The sequence below is a fragment of the Heterocephalus glaber genome, unplaced genomic scaffold, assembly GCF_053883595.1.
Source record: "Heterocephalus glaber isolate CG9 unplaced genomic scaffold, H.glaber_assembly_v1.0 deba00001504, whole genome shotgun sequence".
In the NCBI taxonomy this organism is placed as follows: Eukaryota; Metazoa; Chordata; class Mammalia; order Rodentia; family Bathyergidae; genus Heterocephalus; species Heterocephalus glaber.
In genome coordinates this window covers 25191009-25201891 of record NW_028258324.1, presented here as the reverse complement: position 1 = coordinate 25201891, position 10883 = coordinate 25191009, and positions in this window count along the sequence as shown.

Sequence of the window (10883 nt, the reverse complement as noted above, 5' to 3'; positions counted from 1 at the left end):
AAACAATTCATTGGCTTCAGAGAATAGTTTAAAGTTTCCAGAATGACATTAGGGTTTAACTACAGTTTCCCTTATCTTAAGTGAATATTTATACTATATTAAGTGCAGAGATAATTCATTAGAGGATGATTGCTAGATCTTAGTTTTATTATTATTGCATGAACTTAGATAAGTTACTTCATCTTTCAGCCCCTCACTTTTTATTTATAAAGTAAGCACAATGGTATCTTTTTTTTTTTTTGTCCTGGGGATAGAACTCCAGACCTTGCACTTACCAGGCAGGCAGTGGCACCGCTGAGCTAAATCCCCGGCTCCACAATAGTATCTTTTTTGATAGAATTGTGAAGATTAGAAAGAATAACATGCACAAACTCTTGGAAAAGAATTTCCAAGTAGCAAGCAGTCATAATATATATTAGCTATATTTTTATTGTAACTTGTCCTCAGTGTGTACAACACAAAATTTAGACATCTGGTGTGTGTGTGTGTGTGTGTGTGTGTGTGTGTATTGTGTGGTACTGGAGACTGAACCTAGGGAGTGATGAGGTTCTACCCCAACCCTTTATATTTTTAAATTTTAATTTGAGAAATGGCTGGACTTGAACTTGCTTTCCTCCTGCCTCTGCCAGCTGAGTACCTGGGAGTGCAGGTTTATGCCATAATACTTGGATTAGCTTCCTTTTGAGAAATGCATAATGTTGTCTAAATTATTAAAATTAAATTTAAATTGTGTTCTTGACAAGGTTATAGACTTTGAAAGTTTTAGTTTGATTCTAGCTCTGCTATTTACCACCTGTGTACACTCAGGAAAGTCATTTAAATGATCAGAGCCTCAGTTTCTTCTTTTGAAACAGAAGAGAGGACAAGATTTCTGTCTCATGGTGTTGCTGGGAAGATCAAACCTATAATGCATGTGAAAGAACTATGCAAATTATAAAGTGAATTATATATGGAAGACAATTTTGCTATTTTGATCCCTCACGAGAAATAAGATCCAATGCTACCCTGACCCATAAAATTCCTGCTTAAAATAGAATGCAGAAGCAGGTTGTGATAACACCATTCATTTTCTCTTGTTTACACATACTCTTCACTCTTTTCTTTGTTACCCTTCTTCCCTCCTTTCCAACTCCCCACTCCTTCCCTCCCTTCTTTTCTTCCTTCCATCCTTTTTCCCATCTTTCACTGACTGTTGTTGAATACTACCACATTACAGCTCTTGCAGTATATATTGCATATAATAGACGTTTCCCCAATGAATCTCTTTGCCTAGTATGGGACACACACACACAAACACACACACACACACAAATAGTAAATTGTATGATAATGGCAACAATATGGGAAATTGGCAGGGAGATTTAGTCATGCAACTTTTGCGTTAGGCCATTAAGCCTATGTTTTCATCTATAACTATTCTCTTTTATTACAGAACCTTAAAACACAGAAAATAAAATTGAGTCTTAAACGTTGAGTCATACATACCTTGGCATAGCATTTATATCCAAAGTGCTGAATGTGTAATAAAACATAGAAATACTGTTATTGTCAGATCAATTGATACAATTATAGGGAGGTGACTATGTCTGAGAAGGACTGCAAAAAGAATTTCAGAAAATATTCTGAGTGAGCCTCCAATGTCTCATTTTGCATCTGACTCTCAGAGTCATTTCTTTGGTTATTTGTGGTAATTGGGTAATATCATAACCTTTTCCCCTTCTTAGCTGTGTCATCATTGAACACTTCTTTGTGGGACCCAGTCTTTTCATCCACCCATCTGTCTAACTGCTCCATTCGCTTCCTGCTGCGTCTCATTCCAGTTGACTTCTGGCTCAGCTTTGCTTCCACCCACCTCTTCCTTTTATGCTTCAATGCACGGTGAGCTCAAAATGGCATCAAACTGATCTCCCTCTACTTGAAGGATCACAACACCGTTTCTGCAAAATACAGGAAACTAAAATGATTCAGCTTCCTTGTCTTTCTGTCTGCTAGTTAAATCACATTTTAAGAGAATTCGAATTGCTTAATTGAAGTTGTATCACTTTGGCTGATTCTTTGTGGAACTTGAAGATTTGTTTGCAGTTCTTTCAAAATTAAATATTATATTAAATCAACATCAACTTGTTGTCAATAAGATTTATTAAAAGTTATTCTTATATATAATCACACAATGAATTTCCAAAATAGATATTATTGTAAGCAGTGAACATATTTGTGGAAATGGGTAGTCAGAATTAGGATCTTCAAAGGCATATCTTCTTAAAGTTGTTAACCTAACAGAATAGTTATCAATTTATTGGTGATTATATCTGACTGAATTGAGTGCATTTTAGGGGAGAAGAGAAAAATAACAAAGAATTGGATAATCAAAAAAGGTTACTATAGCTACGGAGAAACATTGACTGCAATAATAACTAATATTGTTGAGCCATGTGTCATGCAGTTTTTTTGAATTTTATTTTTTATTGGTACATGTTTATGATATATAATACATTTATCTTGATGAACTGGTACCTACACGTATCACATTTTAATCATTTTTATTATCCCTGCCCATCCACACTCCTCTAACTTCACCCATATCAAAGTCTCCTTCCCACTTTCACAATATCTAACTCCTTGTTTCCTATTATTTATCTTTTATTTTGCTCTTTAATTATTATTTATTTAATTTATTATTTATATTTTGGCTTTCTCATAGAAGAGAACCCATGCAACATTTACCCTTCTGTTAAGAGCTTTACATGTACCTTTCTTCTCAGGTAGGTACGTACCATCACTATCCACACCTTACAGATGCGAAGTCAGAGGCTATAGATGATGAGTAACATGTCCAAAAGTGAGCTAGCTAATAAGATATTGCCCCCACATTGAGCTCAGCCACTCATGTTTTCAAAGCCTGCTTATTCAGCTTATGCTATTCAGTAGCAATATTAATCCCTCCATCTGTTTTAAATACATTTTACAGAGCCTAAAGATAAACTCAGCCAGAAGCTCTGTAAGTATATATCATGTGTAAAATATATATTTTCATTTTAATATTCAAAACAACAAAGTTCAGTGGGCTTGGCTGATAAACTGGTCCATTACCTGATTTTCTGGGGGCAGCTATCTAATCTCTTTGAGCCTCAGTCTTTCTAGTTGTGTGAAGGAAATACTGAGTCATCTCTTGGTTATTATCTGGATTACATAAAGTATTAACACAGTGAGCACAAGGTGAGTACCCATTAAATAGTAGCTATTATTTTGAATGTTATCATAAATGGCAATATTTCAAAAATTCATTTTGTCTTTTGAATTCTAGTGACATTTAATGGTTGGCAATGAAGACAGTGAATGGAGATTAATATGGACTTTCAAGAGCATGCTTCTTAAGAACATCTGTTTCCAAATTTTCAAATAAGGAAATTTTTGAGGAATTTCCCAGCTTTTTCAGTTCTTTTTCGCACAATCATGTATTTCCTGTACATTTTGTCATAATTTTTTCATTACTTTCTCTTCCTTTCTCCTTCTCTCACTTCCTCCCTCTCTCCCTCTCTCTCTTCCTTCCTTTTCTGATACGTCTGTTTTTCCTCATGAACATCTTTGTCAAAGAACAAATTAGCTTATTCTGTGTTACTGTCACAGATTAATAGGAAGGCCACAATGTTTTATTTAAATGTAGGTCTAAGGACTTTATTTCCTGACTCACATTTGTACTTTAGCAAAACTAATACTTGACCTTTAAGGTTGCTGAAAATAGGTAGAAACTCATGTTAAATCTGATGCCACAACTCTAAAGATTTCTCATTATAAACTTAGTGCCATAAGAATGCAAAATAATCTTTTTATATTATTGTAGTTATAGTATACCCAATATTTTAATACATGTTTTCAAATATTGAAAATATTTGTGTTCTATTTCTAAAACTTTTTTAAGTGTTATGTGTAACAAAACTGGAAATAAATTTTGTTAGTATTTTCTTTTAAAAAACAAAACAACTTGTCTTTTTAAAGAAAATAATATCCATATGTTTGTTATTAATTCATGTGCAGTTCCTAAAAATTTACATATGGAACTAACTACTTGATGTCCAGAGAAGTCTTTTGACTTTGCTCTTAAACAGAAAGCTGTACTTTTGTAAGAATAAACAAACCTAATTTTCCAAAGATTTAAAGCTAATTCAAAGAGGTCAGACAAATTTTAATCTTGGTAAAATCACATTAGAGTTACTATTTTTTAGGGGGTAGACAAGATCTTTACCCCATCAACATCCAAAATTTAATTAGTTTAATTTAGTTTAATACATATTTTAAATATCTAGGTTTTATTTTATTTCATTATTTTTGCAGTACTGGGGATTAAACTCAGAGCTGCATATATGTCAGTCAAATGCTGAATCATTGAGTTATGTCTCTAGCTAAATGTTTTATTTTAATTGTGTAACATTACCACCCATGTAAAAATCCTGTGCATGAATCCACATCAGTTATCTGTTTGGTAAGAATAAGTTAAAAAAATAAATAAAAGGAATAAGCCAGGTTTGCCTTGAGTTCTCAAAATTTCTTGTTTGAACTTTAGTAAATTCTCTGGTTATATATTCAAATTTTATTTCTATTATAACTTAATAGTTATGATATTTATTCTTTTATTCCTTCACTGTAGAACTCAAAAGAATTAGAAATAAATGTATGCTTTAGACTAGAAGGTTCAGTTTTATAGGATTCATCCAACTTTTCATTATATACAGTATGTATTGCATTATATAATTTTGAAATCTAAACTTTCATTTATTTGATTAAATTTTGTAATGTTTTTAACAGAAAAATAATTATGGTGGTTTGTGCATTGATGAAATTATGCCTTCTTATATTTGGCAAGGATAAAATTATTGTCAGCATTGCACCAACATTGTATTGAATAATTTGTTGAGCATTAACTTTTTCTTCACTGTCAGAATTACAGAAAGAGTACTATTCCTTCTGATTTACTTCTTCAGTTTTTGTTTAGTCCTTTTTTTTTTTGCTTAAATTCTTTTATTGGTACATTTTAGGTATACAATATATTTACATTTATCATTGGCTGCTTGCACCTGTACATGATGTATCTTCGTTCTTATTTTTTCCCCATTCCCTGTCTTCCACTCATATGTCTGCCTGGATGTAGCTGCTGCTTGGGGCAGAAATTGACCTGCATAGGTGGCTTAATGAATGATGAGGACCAGAATAAAGGTCTCTGATCAACTTCATTCTAGTGTGTTTTATAATCTCCTTTGTTCTTCCCCTACCATGCCCAAGTGCAGACCTTCCCAGTTGTCCCTGCCAGCCTTCTAAATCACAGTCTTGTCATTAATTTTGTTCATTTTTCTGTCATGTCACCAGAATATGGTTCCAGAATTTATGGAATGACTTTTTTCCTCAAGAGTCAAATAAATGTCCTACATTGAAAAGCAGAAAAGAAAGTTTTTGTTTAGTCTTTAGCCTCTTGAAGGACAGCCACTCATTTTTCCCACTCAAGTTACTCTTAGCAGTTACCTGTGATGTCATAGTTACTACAGTATGAGTCTTCATCTTTTCTTACTTTCTGTGGTAATTGCCATTACTGATTCTTTCATCTCTGAGACACTTTATTACTGTGGAAATTACTGTGGAATTTGTTACACCACAACCTCAAGTTTTTCTCCCATTATATCGTGGCTGTTTCTGTGACTAATTGATCTGTCTTTTGTAAGCTGCTTAATGGTCATTTACACAAGATTCTTCAGCTTTAGTTTTTTTGTCTCTTTTTCAACCTAAGCAAGCTTAACTTTCTCTAGGATATCAATGACTAGATACATTCCAATGACTTCCCATTTTTATCTCAATCTTAGACCTCTAACTAAATGTACACCCAACTGTTAGTGGGAATTCTTTAACTGAAACTTGCTTCAACAAATATAAAAAGAGCACATTTTAACACTGTCATTGTAAAGCCTAAAATAGAAAAAAATGGAAAGAAAGTTTTTGTGAATAAGGAGGGGAAGAGAGGTCAAAGGGAAGGAAGGGGAAATGGGAAAAAAAGAAGAAAAACAAAAAATTTCTTTCATATTCTGAATCTCAGTTAATAACCCAACTCACTTAATATAACTAGAATCCTAGGAATCATATGAGACTCATTCTCTCCCCACAATCCAATCAACCACCAGGATATATTGATCCTACTCTTAAGTATTTCTTGTACATAACTGTTGCTTTTCAGGCCCTCTGACATCACCCTCATTTAGAGACGCATCATCAGATTTGTACACTATTATGGTACATTGTTTCTAGTCTTCATTGCTCTAGTCTTTCCTCCTTTCCTTTTATTTGTTTCAAGATATTCATCTGGTTCTCACCTATTTGGCATCACTCCTTCTTATATTTACTCATATCTATAACTCAAAATATTGAATTTAATGAGGCTTCCAAAGTGGCCATACCTTCTTACCCACCATCGCAATAGCACAGGCTTTTCCCCCGACCTTCCTGTTCCATTTCTGAAGTTTGCTGTCTATCAAGTATTTAGCTCTCAAATGGAACCAGTTCTCCTATTTCTCTGAAGTTCCTCTTTAGACCTATCTGTCTTGCTATTTATGTCTGTGTTCTGTCAAAATTTGTGTTATAGATCTGCTAGAATTTTATTTAACGAATGTTTTATGTGATGCTTACTGTGTGCTTGACATAGTGTTAGATTTCATGAACAGAAATAAGTGAAAAGATAGAATTTCAGATCCCAAAAGCTCAGTTTTGCAAATAAATTCAGTTTATGTATTAATCATCTCTTTTCAGGGGGGCTCTTAGGAACTCCACTTCCCCATCAGGGCAGACATAGGCAATTGTCATCGAGGTTTCAACGTATCATGCATTCTGCCTCTTGATAGAAATTATATTTATAAATTTTTAAAAACTGCATTGTAGATCATTAATGTTTAAGAACTATGTCCTTTACATTTCAAGCGCTAATTTCAAAAGCTACCCAATAGGTAATTTTTTTAAATGAAAGAGTGAATTTAAAGCTCTGGAAATATGTACAGAACTCTCTGGGCTATTTAAATTACGTTATATCAAGATTTCACATTTTAATTACATATCTTTGTTTTTCCTATTTGATTTTTTTCCTTTAGAGATTATAATTTTAAATATAGTTAAATATAATTAAAACTTATTTTCTTTGAACTTTACTATTTATTGTAAATGAACACTAAATGTATGGGAAAGAAGAAATGAAAATTAAGACCAACGTACTTAAAAAGCTCACATTCTAATAAAGAAAACAAGAGAGATCTTTATACTTAATTATAGATTTATTAAATTTTCATTTAATACACTTTGAGGTATTTCTACTATACATCAGATAATGTACTAGACATGTATTTTTTAAAAGTATAGTAGAATTCTTGATTTTAAAATTGTTTTACAAATAAAGAATTAATGCTTTTTTTTCTTAAATTCTTTTATTGATACATTTTAGGTATACAACATAATTACATTTCTCATTGGGAATTCATACCTTTACATGATGCATCTTGGATCTTATTTTTTCCCCATTCCTAGCCCTCCCTTCAACTCCTCCACCCTTCCCTATGTACAAAGACTTTATTTCCATTTTTTCCATTTCTCATCATTTTTTCTTTCCCCTCTTTCCTTTCCTGAGCCCCTCCCACTACCCCTACCCCTTTGGACCTTTTCTTCCTATTTTGCATTATCAATTATTCATTCTAATCATTGGTACATTTTAGGTATACAATATAATGACATCCATCATTAGAAATTTGCACCTTTACATAATCTCTCTTGGTTCTTATTTTTCACCCTTGCTCAGCCCTCCCTTCAACCCCTCCATGCCTCCCTATTTACAAAGATTTTGTTCCTATTTTTCCATTTTCTCATATTAATTCCATTCCCTTCTTTCCTTTCCCCCACCCCTCCCACTTCCTTCCCCTTTGCCCCTTTTCTTCCTATTTCACATTACCTATTATACATTTAGTCCTTATTTACACTTTCAGTTTCTCAGAGAAACTATTTGGTATTTATACATGTGTGTCCTATTTATTTCACTTAAGAGTATCACCTCAATGTGCATCCACTCAGCTATAAATGTCTCTAATTTCTCATTTTTTATTGCTGAGTAGTACTCCATTTTATAAAAAACCACATTTTCTTTATCCAGTCTCCAGTTGATGGGCATTTGGGCTGTTTCTAAATTTTAGCCATCACAAACTGTGCTGCTATGAACATGGGTGCACATATATCACTGTGGTATGAGTCTTTTAATTCTTTGGGGAAGATCCCAAGCAGTGGAATAGTGGGGTCAAATGGGACTTCCAGTCCTAGTTCTTTGAGGTATCTCCATACTGATTTCCACAGTGGTTGCACCAGTCTACACTCCCACCAGCAGTGGAGCAGGGCTCCTCTTTCCCCACAGCCCTGCCAGCATTTGTTATTGTTGATTCAAGATAACAGCCATTCTTTCTGGAGTAAGGTGGAATCTCAGCATTGTTTTCATTTGCATCTCTCAAATGACCAGTGATGCTGAACATTTTTTCATGTATTTATTTGCTATTTCTACTTCTTTGTCTTTTATACACAAAAATTAAAAAATCCATTTATACATTCATTTCTTTTGCATGGCAAACACTTCTATTATGAAACATTTATTTTGATCTGGGACTTCTACCCAGACCAAAAGTGTTAACATAACTTCCTCAAGTGAAATGTAAAACTTCTGAAATATGGACTGACTAGCTTATCCAAGTTCTGTAACTAAGAAAATTTCTTGTTTAAATAAAAAATTAACTTTAATATCAGAAGTGTACAGAAAATTCTGTGGACATTAGTGATATAATCTTTAGTTATATGTGAAAAATGACAATATACAACCCTGAGACTACCACTTTGTCATGGGCTTTCTGAGCCAAAGGCTCTTGTAAAATACCAGATATAAATGGGACACTCCTCAGTCCCTGTACCAGGAAAAAAAAGAAATATTCTTAGCCCTAAAGACAAGAAAATATTCTCATTTAAGAGATGTTTTCTCTGTTCCAGGAGAGACCTGCCAGTACTAGATTCCTTATTCCCAGGGGAATAAGGACCATGGGAAACCTAGACAAACTTCATAAAATAACTCTTTATCTTCCTTCAGCTTCCCTGTACATTTTAATTACTGTTCCAGAATTGCTAATTTTTGTTTAAACTATTGTGTAAACCTTTAGGTTGTGTTACTTCTTTAGGACTTCGTTTTCTTATGGAGACTCACATGGATAGGCAAAAATCTATATTCCTTAGTCTGTTTCACTCAATTTAATTCTTAGCCTAGTCAAAGATGCTAAAAGGGTAAGCTTTTTCCTCCCCTACATTCATAGTCAAAGTTTCAACAAATAATTGACTATGTTATATAACTGACACCTAGATTAAAAATAACTGTGTGATACTATATCTATACCTGTAATATTTGAGATGTAGGGGCACAGCAAGTTACTACAGAGAAATGAATTTGCATTGGTCTATATTCTTGGGTCTTGTTCTTACACAAAGTATGCAGTTAAGTAACATTTCTGTTAAATATGTTGGTGCTCAATTGCTTTTAGGTTGGAAAGCAAGCAAAAAATTTCATTTTAAATGAAAATTTATGTTATAATATGAAATGTATGCCTATCAATACATTGAAATTTTGTGCCAAATATTTTGTTCATAGAAATAGTAACAAAATGCAAGGTGTGTCTTACACATTTTAATGAATATCATTGTAAAAGTGAAGAGCATTCACACAGTGAGATAATAGTAGTGCTTGTATATATGTATGTTCAATGAATAGTATGTGAAGTCTACAAAATAGTAAAGTTTAACATTTCAAACAGCGATGCATACACTTGATAGTCCACAGTAAACTATTTCTGAAAGTGAGGTTTTGTTTGAACAAATGAACTGTTCTTTATAAAAATGAACTTAGATAAAGAACCAGGTAGCTACATATTAGAAAATATCACGAAAGGTAAAATTCTACTGTTTTTTTATTTCTAGTGTGAAAAAACACAAGAAGTGTGGTTATCCTGCTTCCACTGTTGTAAATGCAATGTGAGTTGGAGTACTTCTGGCTAAATGACAAAATTAAAGTGATATTCAATATTTCCTATGGATTCATGTTAATTTATAGTTATAATTTTTGCCATTCACAGCAGAACAATTTCCTCTACAGGTTTCCTCATTGAAAACAGTCCTGAATTTTTCAGAACTCCTACCACACAATCTTTAGCAGTAAAGAGACAGAATTGATTTTCAATAAAAGAGGCAGATTACATCCTTGTACAATGTCTATTATCTCTAAAATATATGTAGCTTATGATAATATGGGTTCTAATTATCGCATCACTCTTAGTTGCAATTATTTACAATGAAATACCTAGATTTTTCCCTCTTTATGATGAGAATAAAGAGCTCCTCTGATATTTGTTTCCTGACCACAGATTAGTTCCTTTAAAATGACTGCTAGGTAACCAGTGAACAAAGCAAATTTGAAAATGGAACTTTTCAGAAAGATGGAGTCAAAGGTGTTGCTTTATAACTACCTTTCTGGTAAAACTGATAAAAAAGAAGGATTTGTGGACTGGAGATTTAGCTCAGTGGCACTGTGCCTGCCTGGCAAGTGTGAGGTCCTGAGTTCAATCCCCAGTACCAAAAAAAAAAAAAAAAAAAAATACAATAAAATACTTCCAAAAATGAAATAGGGAATAAGGGAACTATTTTCTATTGAACTTCAAAGCATCTATCCATATATTTATATCAAGTTTAAACCTGACTTTAGGAAATGAAACTCAACTTCTTTCCTCAAATATCACTGTTTAATTGTAAGAAATCAGTGGAGAAAATTCATCCCAATACTGTAAATT